At 48.6% G+C, this 17,176-nt stretch overlaps 1 protein-coding gene across 1 annotated transcript in view; it reads right to left on the minus strand.

The window, feature by feature from the left end:
- Positions 1–16,099, minus strand: part of EMC6 (ER membrane protein complex subunit 6) — a 39,231-nt gene extending 23,132 nt beyond the window's left edge. Inside the window, exon 1 of the mRNA XM_083172407.1 lies at positions 15,967–16,099. The gene's annotated coding sequence lies outside the window, so the exon portion shown is untranslated. The remainder of the gene's footprint in view (positions 1–15,966) is intronic.
- Between the last annotated feature and the right edge of the window lie 1,077 nt (positions 16,100–17,176).

The raw sequence follows: 17,176 nt of genomic DNA on the forward strand, positions 1-17,176 counted from the left end.
GAGGCGCATCAGGCCTCGCAGTCTTACGAGGGTCCCACGGCGACCCTCCTCTGCTTGGGCAGGCTCATCTGTTGAGGAAATTCAAAATTAAAAATGACTAATGATATTCCTGCATACATTTAACATAGTCAAAACTACATTTGAAACATGCATTCTGAGAGGTGTGTGTGTATATATATATATATATATATATATATATATATATATATAACTAGATATATATACACACATATCTACCTATATATATGAGACATACACCTATACATACATGCATACATACTACATAGAAAGCCTGATTTTGGCCCTCTACCCTTTACTCTGTAGAACACCTCACAGTCATACTGCTCCTTCTCCATCCAAACCCACCCATGACTAAGCTCTGAGAAGCATGCCACGCGCAGCCCCAATCACAAATCGGCTAACAAAGTTCAGTGTCTCTTATATGATGGAGCCTGGCAGGGGAGTGACACAACTCTCAGGAATGCTCAGTACATTTGTGCAATCAAGCATGGCTTGGCTGCTGATGGTCTGTTCCAGAAATCATTGTCAGAATGCCAGTTAGGGGAAGCTGCAGCACTAACCCACTCCCATGCTCAAAAGCATTACTAACACCAAATACACACACAATTATGGTGCAAAACATACATGCAGACCGCAGGGGGTGGTTAGCTAGAAGAGGGCCCAGGGGCACTCACCACTTGTTACTCCAGTCTAAGCCACGCCTGGCCATACTCCATTTATGCCATACGGAATCTAGTTTACAAAGATCATTCACCAGTAAACTCTACTCACCTATATGAGCCTACACATTGTATGCAACCAGCAGGGACATGTAACCCTTACATGAGCAACTCATCTCTTTCTTCCTGGATACAGATTAACTACACAGGTTCAGTGGCACTTCAATTCGACCTGAAAGCCATCCGCACAACCTGTGTCATTAATATGTGTCCAGGATGAAAGGTATGGTTTGGGCACCCTATCTAACCCCAAAGTGTGTCTGTTGCTACCCAATTTGTTGTTTGCCTTTATAGTATTTTCAAACACATTTGAATCAACAGTGCTACATATCAAATAGTGGATGACAAAAGGAAGATCGAATCTTTATGTATACATACCACTTTCTGCCGCCTGCTCCACCACACAGGCCTCCTCATCCTCCCCCTCTTCCTGGGCCTCCTCGGCCACCACGACCTCCTCCTCGGCCGCCACGACCTCCTCCTCGGCCACCAGGACCTCCTCCTCGGCCACCACGACCTCCTCCTCGGCTGCCACCTCTGCCTCCACTGGCCACTCAGCCTCCTCCACTCCTTCACTTTCCTGGGCCTCCCCTTCGTCCACGCCCATCGCTGGCTCCGCCTCCTCCTGTGCCTGGCCTGCCTCTGCCTCCTCCCGGGCCTGCCTTGCTCGTGCACGTGCTGTGTTTGGGAAAAACGATAAAAGTGCCAATTAGTGGTAATTTGTATTAAGCCTTATCAACCTATAAATGCAAAGGTTAGAGGTACTGATACTTGTACATGCAAACAGCTCCTCAGTGGCCTTTACAAAACACAGCCTGTAACATGGCAGGTATGCTGTGACATTTGGCCCATTGTAAGCATCACAAGCATTAATCCTCCCCAATAACATATTTTATGACCATTACAGGGTGTCAATCAGGAAGTAGCACTCATATATTGTATGGCATGTTTAAATCATGATCAGGCTGCTGACCTTAGTGGATGAAATAATGTCAGGTAAGCAATCATGTACAAATACTGTTGAAATACTCACATCTAGCAATGCTGGCCCTTATGCTTTCAAGCCTCTCTGGCTCCCTGCGCCGGAGGTCGGACCACCGCCGCTCAAGCTGTGCGATGCTCCGCCGCACTTGGGTGCGGGCGTATATCCGCCGGCGGGCCACCGCATAGGCAGAACGTTTCTGCCTATTTGTAATAAACGGGCCAGCACGGCCCAGCCTGGTCTCCATAACGGAGACCAGTGCCCTCAGTTCGGCTGCAGAGAAGGGTGCTGCTCTGCCATAAGCCGCCATTTTAGGAGTGGCACAAATTTAACAATCATGTGCTGTCATTGGTTGATCAGAGTGATATTTGGTATTAACTTTATTGTTCATTTTTACACTAACAGCGTGTATGCGCCCGAACAGACGGCTAACCCATTGCATCGCACACCCATCCTAAACAGTGTAAAATAAGATGGCAACATATATCTAATCTATAACATTCACCAAACATGGGTATAAGCAACAGGTGAAATAGTGTGCATCTCTAGACACTTACACCTAACTCAACAAGGTACCAAACAGCTAATGTATAATGAAGGCAGACCTTTTCCCAAAATGAGCCCATGCAGCCATGTGTACACTTACCTTCTACTGGGCCATACTACAGAGGTGGAATGAAAAGTAGCTAGCATCTAACCTGAATGTGGAGTGCTTTCACATGTGATTTGGATGCTAGCACTGATTACTTGTGGCTAAGTGGTGGACTGGATTGACATATGGAATGGGTAGTGTCAGTTGTACTACATAGCAAACAAGTGCACAGTACAGAAGTACATTCAAATATACATGTCATGTCTGACCTCAGTTGTATTTGGTCATTGGTGTTGGAATCTGCATTTAGCACATAAATCTGACTTACTGAGTTTGCCAGGTTTTTGGAAATATTTCTCTACACCAAGGGGCGGGACGTATGCGCCGCACGGTTGACGCTGGCGTACGGGACGCGGCCGTACGGAACGCAGGTTGCAGCTGATTAACGCCAATTACAGAAATAGTATTTAAAGTTGACCTAGAAAGGCAAACAGTTGTTGCTAACATGCCAGGCTCAGGCTCAGAGGAAGACCAGGTGGTGCAGAATCTCTTGGCACGCATGGAGGCCAACACCACATATGTACCCCTCAACCCAGAGAACCGAGCTGGCCCATCAACATCAGGCCAATCAGCTGCTGGGCCATCCTCAGCAGAATCCTTGGGAACCCAGCAGGTGGCTTCCCAACAGTGTAGCCAGCCCAGCACTTCAGGTACAGCAACCGGTGCCCGTGGCCGTGGCAGTGGCAGTGCCCGTGCCCGTGGCCGCAGTGGGGCAACACGGGAACCAACAACACGAAACATGGCATTTGAAGCGCGGGAGCTTGACATCCTGGTGACCCGGGCACGTGATTTAATTGAGTGTCCTGCGGTGAAGTTGACACACACAAGGAGATGGAAGATCTGGGAGGAGATAACGGCGGAGATTAATGCAGTGGCTCCACAAGTTCGTCAGACGGAGCACGTTAAGAAGAGGCAAGTACATGTGTGTAAAATTTGAGTAGGACAAGTCCAGTAATGTTTACATTCAATATTAGATGGAGTTGGCCAATGGGTGTTCACGTTGCTTGGACGCACAGACATGTAGCCCATGACATTGAATTGATAGTTATTGGAGGGTGACTGTTTTTGTATCTTCTAAGGATTGGTTTGAAAAAAGAATATAAGTACGTTTGGTGTCAGTAGGCACATGTTGTATTATGTTTCAGATTGCAATGGGTGCTACAGCAAACATGAGGAGTTACATGTATTAATATGTACACTTTGATTGCAGGTGGCACGACTTCAAAGGCAACCTCAAGAAGAAATTGACCGAGCGGTGGCAACACAGCCAGACCTCTGGGGCTGGCCCCATGCCTGGCAAGCTGGAGCTCACCCCCCTGGAAGAGATGGCCCAGTGCTGTATAGCAGTGGAGGAGGTCCGGGGGGTGAGCACTATAGACAGCGAGTCCCCAGCGGAAGTTATGGCTTCTACTCTTGAAGGTAATTATTTGCCAGGCCATAAGTAGATGTTTTAAATGTTGCATGGAATGTGTGGTAATTTGAATTTTCTTGTTCAACAGCATCGCCACCGCTTGGTCAAGATTCTCTTGAGGAGGTTGTGGAGTCTGTGCCACCTGGCCCCAGTAGCAGGCCCGTGCAGCAGCTGCCAAGATTGTCTGCGGCTGAAATGTCCATGTGGGGCCGTGTGCTGGATAGTATTGTGCAGCAGGGAGAGTCGGCATTCGAGCGGGTGCGTAGGGCCGAGGAGGTGCTGCAGGGTTTGACCACCAGCCAGCAGAGTATTGCTGAGAGCCTGCAGGCTATGAGTGCCAGCCAGCAAGCTATGGCTGGCAGCCACCAAGCTATTGCTGGTAGCCTGCAGGTGCTGGCTGATCAAGCCCTGCGGCAAAACGACCTCCTCCTCCGCCATAATGAACTTATGGTGGAGCTAGTTAACAGCAATAGGGCCCTAATGTCACCTGCTTCGGGTGCATTACCAACCTCATCACTCCCTGCTGCCAGAGGGGGAAGAAGATCCACCCCCTCACCAGCACGTGCTCCACATGAGCCACCATCTGACTCTGGCCGTGGACGAGGCAGAAGAGCTGCTGCACGTGGCAAGGAGCCTGCCAGGGGCAAACGTGCTCGCAAATGAACTTGTGTCCCCATTAATCTCCTCCGTTATGTCTTCCCAAATCTTCCATTGAGCTGTGTGTGTCAGCATCCTGTGTCCAAATCCGTGCCCAGGGTCACCACTTTTGCCCGCGGTTCAAATGTCATGTTTGGTTCCTCTGTTGCCCTGTTTCAGTGTGCTGTACTTGAAGTGTTGGTGCTGTACTTTTGTTGTGAAGCCACCTGATGTGTTCCCAATGATTCTGCTGTGGCTATTTATTATTTATTATTTATTTATTTATTTATTTGCAGTTTCTTATATAGCGCAGCAGATTCCGTTGCGCTTTACAATAGTAAACAGTGATAAAACAAACTGGGTAACAACAGACAGACATGGAGGTAGGAGGGCCCTGCTGCAAGCTTACAATCTATAGGATGTAATTTTTGTCCTGGTATGGTACCATTTGTTTTGTTATGTATTTTCAATTATTGCCAAAGTTTGTGTAATAAATGTTATTTTGGACCCACAAATGTCTGTATTAATTTAGACATGCAGAAGTGGCATGTGTATTAGTATTAATATTATTAAGTTGTGTGCATTATTTGCAGTGTAAAAGTGTGTGACAAGTGCAGCATGTAATGTTCCCTTTAAGCTGCAATGCTTCCAATTGTAGCAGTGAGAAGCGTGTAATTAACAAGTCATGGGTAAAGTATGTGATTGTATTGGGTTCAGGTGACATTGGTTGAGGTGCGTCCGTCCTGATTAGGCGTTCCGATTGCCTAGCGCATGACCGAGTGGTGTCCGCAAAGCAAAAGTAACCTTTTGGACACCGCACATTTCTTCCCGTTTTGTTCGCGTGCATTCGGCGTGCTGTCCGAATGCACGCCTACCAATATATGTGTACTCCCCCGTGTCCGCCCATGTTTCCGCCCAGTTTAGCCCACTTTGAAACTACGCCCCTGTGTCTTTCCGCATGACGCCCATAACACACCCCTATTGCCCGAATGTATGCGGTGCACAGTTCTGTACGGGATTAGTGAGAACAAGTACGGAGACCATGCGTGGCACATGCGCCTAGCGATCGCCACGCATGCGCAGACGGCTAAAAAACGCCATCCGAAAGAATACGGAAAAGTACGCACCGATCAGAATAAGGGCCTCTGTGACTGTGTGTATGACTCCGCCCATGACTCCACCCATGGACTCACACAGTTCTGGCCAAATATATAAGAGATGCAAGGTGTAGGGTGACATTTAATAGGAGTCGATTTTTTTTTTTTGCGATATTTTCGCATAAAAACAGGGATTTCTCTTTTTTTCAGCATTTTTTGGCCAATTCGCACATTTAATAGGGTGCGCAACGGCCCGTTTTTCGCATTTTTTGGGCGATAAATCGCACCAGGGTCTGATGTGTGAATTGGTCAGAGACATGCACAGATCATTGTGATCTGTGCATGTTTCTGGTGTAAAAATAGAGTAAAAAAAAACCGGCGTGGGGTCCCCCTCCTGAACATAACCAGCCCCGGGCTCAAAAAGCCGGTCCTGGTTTCATAAAATCACGGGGCAAAACAAATAGGGTTCCCCTTGATTTTATAAAACCAGCACCAGGCTCAAGGGCCGGTCCTGGTTCCCAAAATATGGGGGACAAAATGACTAGGGGTCCCTCGTATTTCAAGAACCAGCACCGGGCCCATCCAGCCAGCAGTGTAATGCCACAGCCGGGGGGAGATTTTTTATACAAGTCCCCCCCGGCCAAAGCATTCATCCCCCTGACCGTTCAGCATGGGCAGGAGTCCTGGGGGAGTGGGGACCCCCCCAAAGAAGGGGTCCCCCCCTCCAGAACTTACATGCCCATGCTGAAGCCCGGGGCTGTCCTCAATGCCCCTGGGTGGTGGGCATCGAGCTGATAAATGGTGTAAAAAAAAAGATGAAAAACTATTATCTTATACCGTGGAACTATGAGTCTCAGCAAGCCTCCCCCGCATGCTGGGACTTGGAGAACCACAAGTCTCAGCATGTGGGGCATTAAAGGGCCTGCTGGCACTTGTAGTTCCACCGTAAAAGAAATAGTTAAATAAACACATTGACATCCATTTAAAATAAAACTTTAATACATACAAAGCCCACACATACTGATACTTACCTATCTTGAGCCCGTCGGTAGGTCCCTGGGTCCGGTCCGGTGGCTTGGTCCCGGGATTAGTCCGGGGCTGCAGGGCTGAAGAGTCCGGGGTCCTGGGTCCGAAGAGATCCATGGGGGACCTGTGGAAGGAAATCCTACTCACCCAGGTCCCCTGCGAACATCCCGACATCTTCTCCATCTTCTCCGTCTCCGCCGCTGGTACACAATTGGAATGATAGGCGCAGAGATGTTTCATCTTCCGCGCCTCTCATCCAAATGATTCTATTGGCCGCGAAAGTCGCCTCATGATTGGCCGCTAGCGGCCAATAGAATCATTTGGATGAGAGGCGCGGAAGATGAAACATCTCTGCGCCTATCATTCCAATTGTGTACCGATGGCGAAGATGGAGAAGATGTCGGAATGTTCGCAGGGGACCTGGGTGAGTAGGATTTCCTTCCACAGGTCCCCCATGGATTTCTTCAGGTGATGGCAATCATACATTACCAGGGAAGTCCAGGAAAGGAGCATTTTTTTTCCCTCATGGAGAGGATCAGGTAGGCAAGTATGCATTACCATGCAACATTGGCATGGCCTGAATATTGTTTACACAAGTGTATGCATGTTGCCTGGGCATACATACATACCGTGTTTCCCCGATAATAAGACACTGTCTTATTTTTTTTTTTCACTCAAAAAAGACCATAGGTCTTATTTTCGGGGGAGGGCTTATTTTAATAGACCTTTAAAACATGCCCCAGTCCACCATCTCAAAATTGAACCCAGTCATCCATCTTCCACATGCCCCCACATTCTTGATGGCCCCAAACCTGTTTGTTTACCGGAACTCCGTACGGTACGGTATTGATGGCCCCAAAACATCCGTCGGCGCTGTGTGCTGCACAGGCTGTACTGTTCAGCAGCCGCGTGATGTGCGCGGCGTGATGTGCGTGGCGTGATGTGCGCGGCGTGACGTCACGCCGCGCCTACAGCAATGCATCCCTGGGAACGGGAGCCGCGATATTACCATACAGGCAAGGTGAGCGGGGCTGAGCGGGGCTGAGCAGGGCTACACTTTAACAACTGTAAAAAAATCTATGGGAAATTTCATAGGTATTATTTTCGGGGGAGGGCTTATTTTGGACAAATGTTCCAAATCTGGGGTAGGGCTTATTATCGGGGTAGGTCTAATTATCGAGGAAACACGGTAGTAAACATATAGGCATAGAGTACATACGAATTACAAAATTAACACACACTAAAGGACACGAGGGACGGTGTCGTGCCTGTTCTGTTGGCTGCATGTTAGCCCGGTTGGGGTGCGACCGAGAGAACAATTGCGTACATAACCTTTGTTCAAAGTTGAAAAAGTATACATACTACTTATATATTACCTTGGCTTGCCTACCATTTACATATGGATATTTTCACAAAGCAATATACACATACAGGTGTACTTAAAACCAAATATCAACTCCGGTTTGGCAAACCACTACACAGATGACTCCCATATGCATATCATAGTTACAATTATACAGCTGGTGCCAGGGCCGGTGCAAGGTTTAGTGGTGCCCTAGGCAAAAGTTCAGCCGATTGCTCCCCCCATAAGTCCCCCTTCCCAGAAAGTAAGGTGAAAGCACGGAAGGGCATTTCATAAGTATCCCTGTGTTTCCAACGTTATGGTTTAATAAACCTTTTTTTCCTTCTTTTCTTTTCAATGTACATCCTCCCATCCCCAACACTGTGCACACCACCCCCATCCCCCGCATTGTACATCCTCCTATCCCTCACACCATGCATACCACCACCCCCCATCCCCCACACTCTACATCCTCCTATCCCCCACACTGTGCATCCCATCCCCCATACTCTACATCCTCCTATCCCTCACACTGTGCATACCACCACCCCCCATCCCCCACACTCTACATCCTCCTATCCCCCACATTGTGCATCCCATCCCCCATCCCCCACACTCTACATCCTCCTATCCCTCACACTGTGCATACCACCACCCCCCATCCCCCACACTCTACATCCTCCTATCCCCCACACTGTGCATACCATCCCCCATCCCCCACACTCTACATCCTCCTATCCCTCACACTGTGCATACCACCACCCCCATCCCCCACACTCTACATCCTCCTATCCCCCACACTGTGCATCCCATCCCCCACACTCTACATCCTCCTATCCCTCACACTGTGCATACCACCACCCCCCATCCCCCACACTCTACATCCTCTTATCCCCCACACTGTGCATCCCATCCCCCCATCCCTTACACTCTACATCCTCCTATCCCTCACACTGTGCATACCACCACCCCCCATCCCCCACACTCTACATCCTCCTATCCCCACACTGTGCATACCACCCCCATCCCCCACATTGTACATACCCCACACTGTGCATCCCACCCCCCATCCCCCACACTGTGCACACCACCCCCATCCCCTACATTGTTCATCCTCCTATCCCCCACACTGTGCATACCACCCCCATCCCCCACATTGTACATACCCCACACTGTGCATCCCACCCCCCATCCCCTACATTGTACATCCTCCTATCCCCCACACTGTGCATACCACCACCCCCCATCCCCCACACTCTACATCCTCCTATCCCCCACACTGTGCATACCACCACCCATGCCCCACACTGTACATCCTCCTATCCCCCACACAGTGCATCCCCCCCCCATCCTACACAGTGTACAACCTCACTCCAATCCCCCACACTGCATACCACCCCCATCCACCACACTGTACATTCTCCCATCCCCTACACTGTACATCCTCCCATCCCCTACACTGTACATCTTAATACCCCCCCCCCCCCTCCCCCACAGTGTGCATACCAACAACCCCCATCCATGCTGCACTCAACTACAACAATGGCAGCTGGAAAGACTGCCCTGCTCACTGACAGATGGCTCCGTGGCATCTGGCTGAAGTCCTCTGTCTGGGTGTCATCATGTTGCAGGCACTGTCTGTCATGTGCTGATGAAGCCTGCTGAAAATCTGGGGTGGGGGCGGAGCTGACTGATCTCTCAGCCAGAGATAGAAACTGAAAGCTGAGAGATCTAAAGACTGAACAGCAGGAAACGCTGCGTTTCACCTCTCAGCCTCACCTCTCAACGCTCACCTCTCAGCCTCTTCAATCTCAAGTCAGCCCCAGCGGCATCAGGTCAGCCGTCTCAGCAGCAAGCGCAGCATGTGTGTATGTAGCGCAGCTGCAGGCAGATGGTGGCCCCCAAATCATAACAGCCTGGGGGCAGGGGCGCTGGTGCACACACTTTTCCAGTGCCTAGCACAATGTTAAAGGATGACTCTTTTATAGACATCCTTAATTTTTTACTAACAGATGTAGCAGCGCCCTCTAGTGGCCAGCGCCCTAGGCAGCTGCCTAAAGCTGCCTAGTGGTAGCTCCGGCCCTGGCTGGTGCACTTACATTTACTGTGTTCTAACATTTTATCAGCACGATGTGTTTGATTCTGCTACCAATATATGACGTGATTCTAGTGCATGTGATTACTTATTATTCTTTATGAATAATCATTTATTGATACATACATAAAAAAAATTTACTAAATTATATTACCTTACCCTTATTTATTCCCATATTTTCTATATTTTACGTCTTGTGCCCGTCATTTTTACTTACAACCTTATTGCATTTAATTAGTGAAAAAACCTGCTGGAATATAACCAGAATTGTGCCATTTGTGCCAAATCTTAACCCCTTCATGACAGAGCCAGTTTGTGCCTTCATGACAGAGCCCTTTTTTTCAAATCTGACATGTCTCACTTAAGTGGGGATAACTTTTTTTTGCTTTTACTTATCCCAGTGATTTTGAGACTGTTTTCTCGTGACACATTGTACTTCAAGTTAGTGGTAAATTTTGGTCGATACAGTCTGTGTTTTTTTGTGAAAAATACCAAAATGTCGTGAAAAAATGGAAAATTTTGCAATTTGCAAAATGTCACATTTTCTGCTTGTGAGACAAATAAACATACCACTCAAAATAGTTAATAACTAACAAAGACCATATGTCTACTTTATGTTGCAATCATTATTTCAACCTCCTTTTCATTTTTTTGGACACTAGGAGGCTTCAAATATGAATAGCAAATTCTCAAATTTTCAAGAAAATTTCAAACACTGATTTTTTTAGGGACCAGGTCAGTTATGATGTGACTTTGAGTGACTTGTATGTGAGACACCCCCATAAATGATGCCATTTCAAAAACTGCACCCCTCACAGTATTCAAAACAGCATTTTGGAAGTTTGTTAACCCTTTAGGTGTTTCACAGGAATTAAAAGAAAGTGTAGGTGAAATTTCAAAATTTCATTTTTTTTGCAGATTTGCAATTTTAATACATTTTTTTAAGGAACACAGTAGATTTTACTAGAGAAATGTGACTAAAAATTGATTCCCCCAATTCTTTGGTTTTCATAAATATCCTATATGTGGCCCTAGTGTGCACGGTGACCAAACCACAGGCTTCATAATAGAAGGAGCACCTACTTGATTTTGGAGCCTCCTTTTTATGAGATTATTTTTTAGGCACAATGTAGGTTTCTAGGCACCATAAGATGCTAAAAGTTAGGTACCCCCCCACAAGTGACCCCATTTTGCAAACTACACCCTTCAGGGAATTCATCTAGGGGTATAGTGTACATTTCAAACCCCCAGGGGTTTCACCAATTGTGGTACAACTGGGCAGTGAAAATGAAAAAAATAAATTTTTCATTTTCACAGCTCAGTTGTATCAAAATTGGTGAAACCCCGGGGGGTTTGAAATGTACACTATACCCCTTGATGAATTCCCTGAAGGGTGTAGTTTGCAAAATGGGGTCACTTGTGGGGGGGTTCCACTGTATGGGTGTTTCGGGGGTCATTCAACCAGAATCTGTGCTGCAAAATCCAAAAATCACTCCTTCCCTTCTGAGTCCTGCCATGCACCCAACTGGTATTTTTTGGTCACACATGAGGCATTGCCGTACTCGGGAGAAATTGGGGCACAGATTTTGGGGTGCTTTGTCTCCTTCATTCCTTGTGAAAATGAAAAATTTTGAGCCAGATCTGCATTTTTGTGTAAAAAAATGTAATTTTTTACAGAAAAATGCAGTTCTGGCTCAAAAAATTTTATTTTCACAAGGAATGAAGGAGACAAAGCACCCCAAAATCTGTGCCCCAATTTCTCCCGAGTACGGCAATGCCTCACGTGTGACCAAAAAATACCAGTTGGGTGCATGGCAGGACTCAGAAGGGAAGGAGTGATTTTTGGTGGTGGAATGAATGGTGGGTGCTATGTCGCATTAGCAAGACCCCCGAAGCACCAATACAGTGGAACCCCCCCACAAGTGACCCCATTTTAGTCACCAGCTTTGGGAGGGGGGCTGGCGCTGCGGCTGGCGGGGGGGTGGGAGGGGTGCTGGCGCTGCGGCAGCCGGGTGGGTGGGAGGGAGGGGGGCTGCCGGGTGGGAGGGGGGGGGGGGCTGGCGATCGGTGGTAATCGGTGCGGTATATACACACACACACACACATATATATATATATGTGTGTATATATATATATATATATATACATATATATACACACATATATATATATATATGTGTGTGTATATATATATATATATATATATATATAAATATATTTTTTCAGTGCATATATTTAATTTTTAACTTTTTCTGCAGCTTGATGCTGATGCTGCTGCTGCGGGGGGGAGGGGGGAGGAGGGCAGCGCTGCGTGCGCTCCAGACGCTCCGGGGGAGCCGGGGGAGCTGCTGCTGCTGCCGGGTGAGTGCCCGGCGGGTTCGAGGGGGGCTGCACATCGGTGGTGATCGGTGCTGTACTTGACAGCACCGATCACCACCGATCCCTGTGTTACCGAGCGGCTTAGCCGCCGGTAACACAGGAAACGCTGTGAATGGCTGTTCAGATTTGAACAGCCAATCACAGCGATCACCGACCGGGGGAGGCATCCCTGCCCCCCCCCGGGCGGCGAGGGGGGATGTCTGCTGTCGGGGACAGCAGACATCGTCCCTCTGTCACTGCGTCTCTAGACGCAGTGACAGTTAGAAGTCATGACGTATATATACGTCATGTGTCGGGAAGTACTTCCCGACCATGACGTATATATACGTCAAATGTCGTGAAGGGGTTAATATATCTATAATTTTTTCCCCTACACAAATAAATATATTTCTGGTGTAAAACCGTGAAATTGACCAAAGGTATCCAAGCTGCAAAGTCTGGGCCATCCTTAGGTAGCCATGACCTAGCTATCAGCACCTCAGCCAGTGCACAAAGACTAGATATACCGGTATATATTTTATCGGTACTCTTTACCTAGAACGGCGCCCGCGATTGAAATCGCGGGCGTCGGGGGTAAAAATCGCGGTGATCGCGGTCATCGCGGGCATCGCGGGTAAATTGGGATGGCCGCGATGGCCGCGATGACCGCGATCACCGCGATTTTCCCATAGGGAACAATGTTAAAACGGCAGATTGACCGCGATTTTACTATTAAATGCCTCAATGGACCCGATTTGGGGCCAAATTAACCCTTAAATGGCCCCCCAAATTTTTAACGCCACCCCACGATCCACGCCAACCCGAAGCGTGGCGAGCGCAGCGAGCCCGCGAGGGGCGGCGGTACGCGTCCTCCGACCTTTTCATGCCCTACTATCCACTAGGGCGTGGTGTGAGAATATAATAGTGTGGCGAGCGCAGCGAGCCACCGAGCCCGAAGCGTGGCGAGCGCAGCGAGCCCCGCGAGGGGACGCGGATACCTTCACAGGTAGACGCGTCCCCTCGCGGGCTTCACAGGTGTCCGCGTCGCCACGGACACCTGTGAAGCCCGCGAGGGGACGCGCATAACTGTGAAGGTATCCGCGTCCCCTCGCGGGGCTCGCTGCGCTCGCCACGCTTCGGGCTCGGTGGCTCGCTGCGCTCGCCACACTATTCTATTCTCAACTCCACGCCCTAGTGGATAGTAGGGCATGAAAAGGTCGGAGGACGCGTACCGCTGCCCCTCGCGGGCTTGCTGCGCTCGCCACGCTTCGGGTTGGCGTGGATCGTGGGGTGGCGTTAAAAATTTGGGGGGGCATTTAAGGGTTAATGGGCTCTGTGGCCCATTTAACATTGATTCCTATGGCCAAATCGGGTGGATTGAGCCATTTAACAGTAAAATCGGGTCCATCGCGCCTTTTAACATTGATTCCTATGGGAAATCGGGAGCATCGCGTCGCGGGCATCGCGGGTACATTTATGTGCGGCCGCGACGCGACCGACACGATTTCCATGTTTAACATGGGTTTCAATGGGAAATCGCGGGTATCGCGTCGGTCGCGTCGCGGACGCACATAAATGTACCCGCGATGCCCGCGACGGGCGCCGTTCTAGGTAAAGAGTACCATTTTATCATATTTATCTATTATCTCGCCAATAGGGATACTTAATAAAATTAAGTACCATTATATTTAATGCTTGTTAGCTAATACACTACCCAACGTACTGTGGGGTGTACAGTTCTTAAGGTGACTGCCAGATGGCAATGCCAATATAACTTACTGATGGAACCATTGCTTTATGTACATTGTGCTACAGTGCCAGCTAGTCAGCCTAAAACTGAAGTCTCCTTTACATGTCAAAAACATTTGATCCTACATGCCAGCTGTATAACCTTTCTTACACGCACATGGACAGTTTGAATGGTGAGTTCTTGAGCGCCCATACACGTGTGTTTAGCAGCATTACAAGGTGAGGTAAAGGTGTATTAGCCTAGGGCACATGGAACCTTTAATCAGGCCATGTTCATTATGTTAAAGTGTAATAGTATAGTTTCAGTTATTATTATCATCTTAAACAATTGTATCTACACTAGCTAAGCCCGCTCGAAGCAAGCGTTAGGTCGACATGGGCTAGGTCGACAGTCAAAAGATCGACATGGGGTTTTTCACTGTTTTTTTTACCCGAATGTCGACACAGTCGACATGGGCACAGTTTGAAGTGCACCGTATCCCCTTGCATCGCTCGATTTGCTCGCCATGCTCGGCACACTATTTTATTCTCCCACCATGCCCAAGTGTATGGTAGGGCATGAAATACCGCCTGTCGGCACATGTCGGCCTAAAAAACAGTGAAAAACCCCATGTCAACCTTTTGTCTGTCGACCTAGCCCATGTGGACCTAATGCTTGTGTCGACCTAATATCATGTCAACCTAGACCCATGTCGACCTTGACCCATGTCGTGCATACATGTACATGCACCCGAGATCCTCCATAGGATCGCATGTTGCATACACTCCCACAATAGGGCTGCAGTTTGTTCCAATGGCAATGTGAAAAAGCGCAAAATGTATGGTTTGCAGGAGGGCGGCGGATACCCTAGCACCGGCCCTGCATGTCGACCTAGTGGTGTCGACCCAATGCTTTTTGACCTAGTTGTTGTAGATCATATCCCGTATATATGTGCTGTGTGATTCCCCCCTGCACTGCAGCCCTGGGCAGCAGCCACCTCTGCATACCAAACGTTATGGTATAATTTGGCCACATACAGGTGAGATGCACATTCTTATGCTGGAGAAATGCCCCAGCCGCACTCTCCATCCAGGACAAATCCCAAAACATCCACAGTGCAAATAACAGGTGACTACAGGGGGACAATCACTAACAGCATAAGGAGTGATTACAGGTATAACAGCGAGGGGGAAGGGGCGGAGCTACATTGCACAACAGATCAACTGTAATTCCCTTGCCAATGCAACAGAGACCATTATTTGCATTTAATTAAAAAAAGGCCAATCACAGACAGTGACAGGCTGTCCCTTATCCAGCACACTACTCAATATTGTAACAACCCACAACACTCAGGGGTGCCGACTGTGAAAACGCCAACAGCCGGGTTCCCGACGGCCACCGGCTACTCTCCCTAGTGGGGGTCCACGACCCCCATAGAGGGAGAACAGAATAGGTTGTGAGCGTAGCGAGCCACCTTGCCCACAGAGTGGCGAGCGTATACCACACCCACACTGAGAAAGCACCGCAATGCAGTATATTTGTTATTATTGTGCTGAAATATAAGTAATATAGTAAGTACATGTAAGTTAATAGATGGCTTTACTGGGAATCACTTCAAGTTTACAGGTTATTAAGCCTTGGAGAGAGATAAAGTGGATGGAAATAAAGTATCAGCCAATCAGCTCCTGACATGGTAGAGGCTGCATTTATAAAATAGCAGTTGGCTATCTGGTACTGTGTCACCCTCCTAGGCTTAGTACATCCACCCCTCTATGTAAATTAAACAAGGCCCTGTAAACCATTAAGTAACATTTGACAATCAGCTGCAGTTTGATCTATAGTTAGTATCAGGAAGAAATCAAATTAATTTGCTGATAAAACCATTTCCACCCCATTACCTGGAATATCCAATGCTCCAGTGGATTGGACATGCTGTTGGACCACGGCCACATCCAGATGTCTCCTCTTCTCTTGTCTTCGCACCTCTTCTCTCCATAACTCTTTTTGATGTTGCTCTTCTCTCTTTCTGCTCCTCTTCTCTCCGCACCTCACCACTCCACTCCACTTCTCTCCTCTGCATTCCTCCTGGCTCCTGTCATCGCTTTTTTGGGGCTGGGGTCCTCTCTCTTTCCTTCGCAAGGCTGCACACTGGCTCCTCAGCTCCGGTCTGTAAACAACCAACTGCCACTTTGCTGCAAGGAACTCTGGGTAGTCATGTGACCATGTGACCACCTGCCTGCTGCCTGTGCTGGCTGCCCTGTATTTCTAAGGCATTTATTTTTAAAGCATTTCTGTTTCCAGGGCCGGTGCTAGGGTGTCCGGCGCCCTCCTGCAAACCATACATTTTGCGCCCTTTCACATTGCCATTGCAACAAGTTGCAGCCCGATTGTGAGAGTGTATGCAACATGCGATCCTATGGAGGATCTCGGGTGCATGTACATGTATGCATACACCATCTCAGTGCTGTGTCCACAAAATGTTGCAGGCACTAAAGATGCCCATACATGCTAAGAGAATCGCATATGTTATGGGCTAGATCGCATCGCATCACATGGCATGCAAGAGGGGAGGAGATAGAGGTGGCGGAGTGTTGAGGACTGGCAGTGGCACTGGCACAGCACACTGAGAAGAGGGAAGGAAGGGGAGGCGGCGCTGCTGCCTGTTCATTATTTGATTGACAGCTGACAGGCGCAGATAGAAATGGGTAGGGGGCAGATCCAGACATGACATGTCATCCAGGCATTCACAGACAGAGCTACATGCCTCAGCACAAGTGTCCCTGAGGAAGAGGGGGCAGGTCACAGGAGGAGGACAGTGTGTGCGCAGTACAGGGAGCTGCTCAGCCTCTCCATACTGCCGCCCGCTGTCAGACAGGCGCTGCGGGCGTGTGCAGGAGGCAGTGACAGTGACAGTGAGGGATGAGGCATCTTTAGCAGAGCAGGGAGGGAGACAGCGCCTTTTCAGCATGGCGCCTCCCTGCTTTGCAGGAGCTGCTGAGTGGGTAGCGCCGGCCCTGTCTGTTTCTTATGTAGTAGTAGAGATGGGCAAAACGGTTCTTCAAGCCGAGCCGGGATCCGACGGATCTCTCAGTGAAAAGATACGTATCT

Source organism: Crinia signifera, chromosome 2 (assembly GCF_055691185.1).
Source record: "Crinia signifera chromosome 2, ASM5569118v1, whole genome shotgun sequence".
Taxonomy (NCBI): domain Eukaryota; kingdom Metazoa; phylum Chordata; class Amphibia; order Anura; family Myobatrachidae; genus Crinia; species Crinia signifera.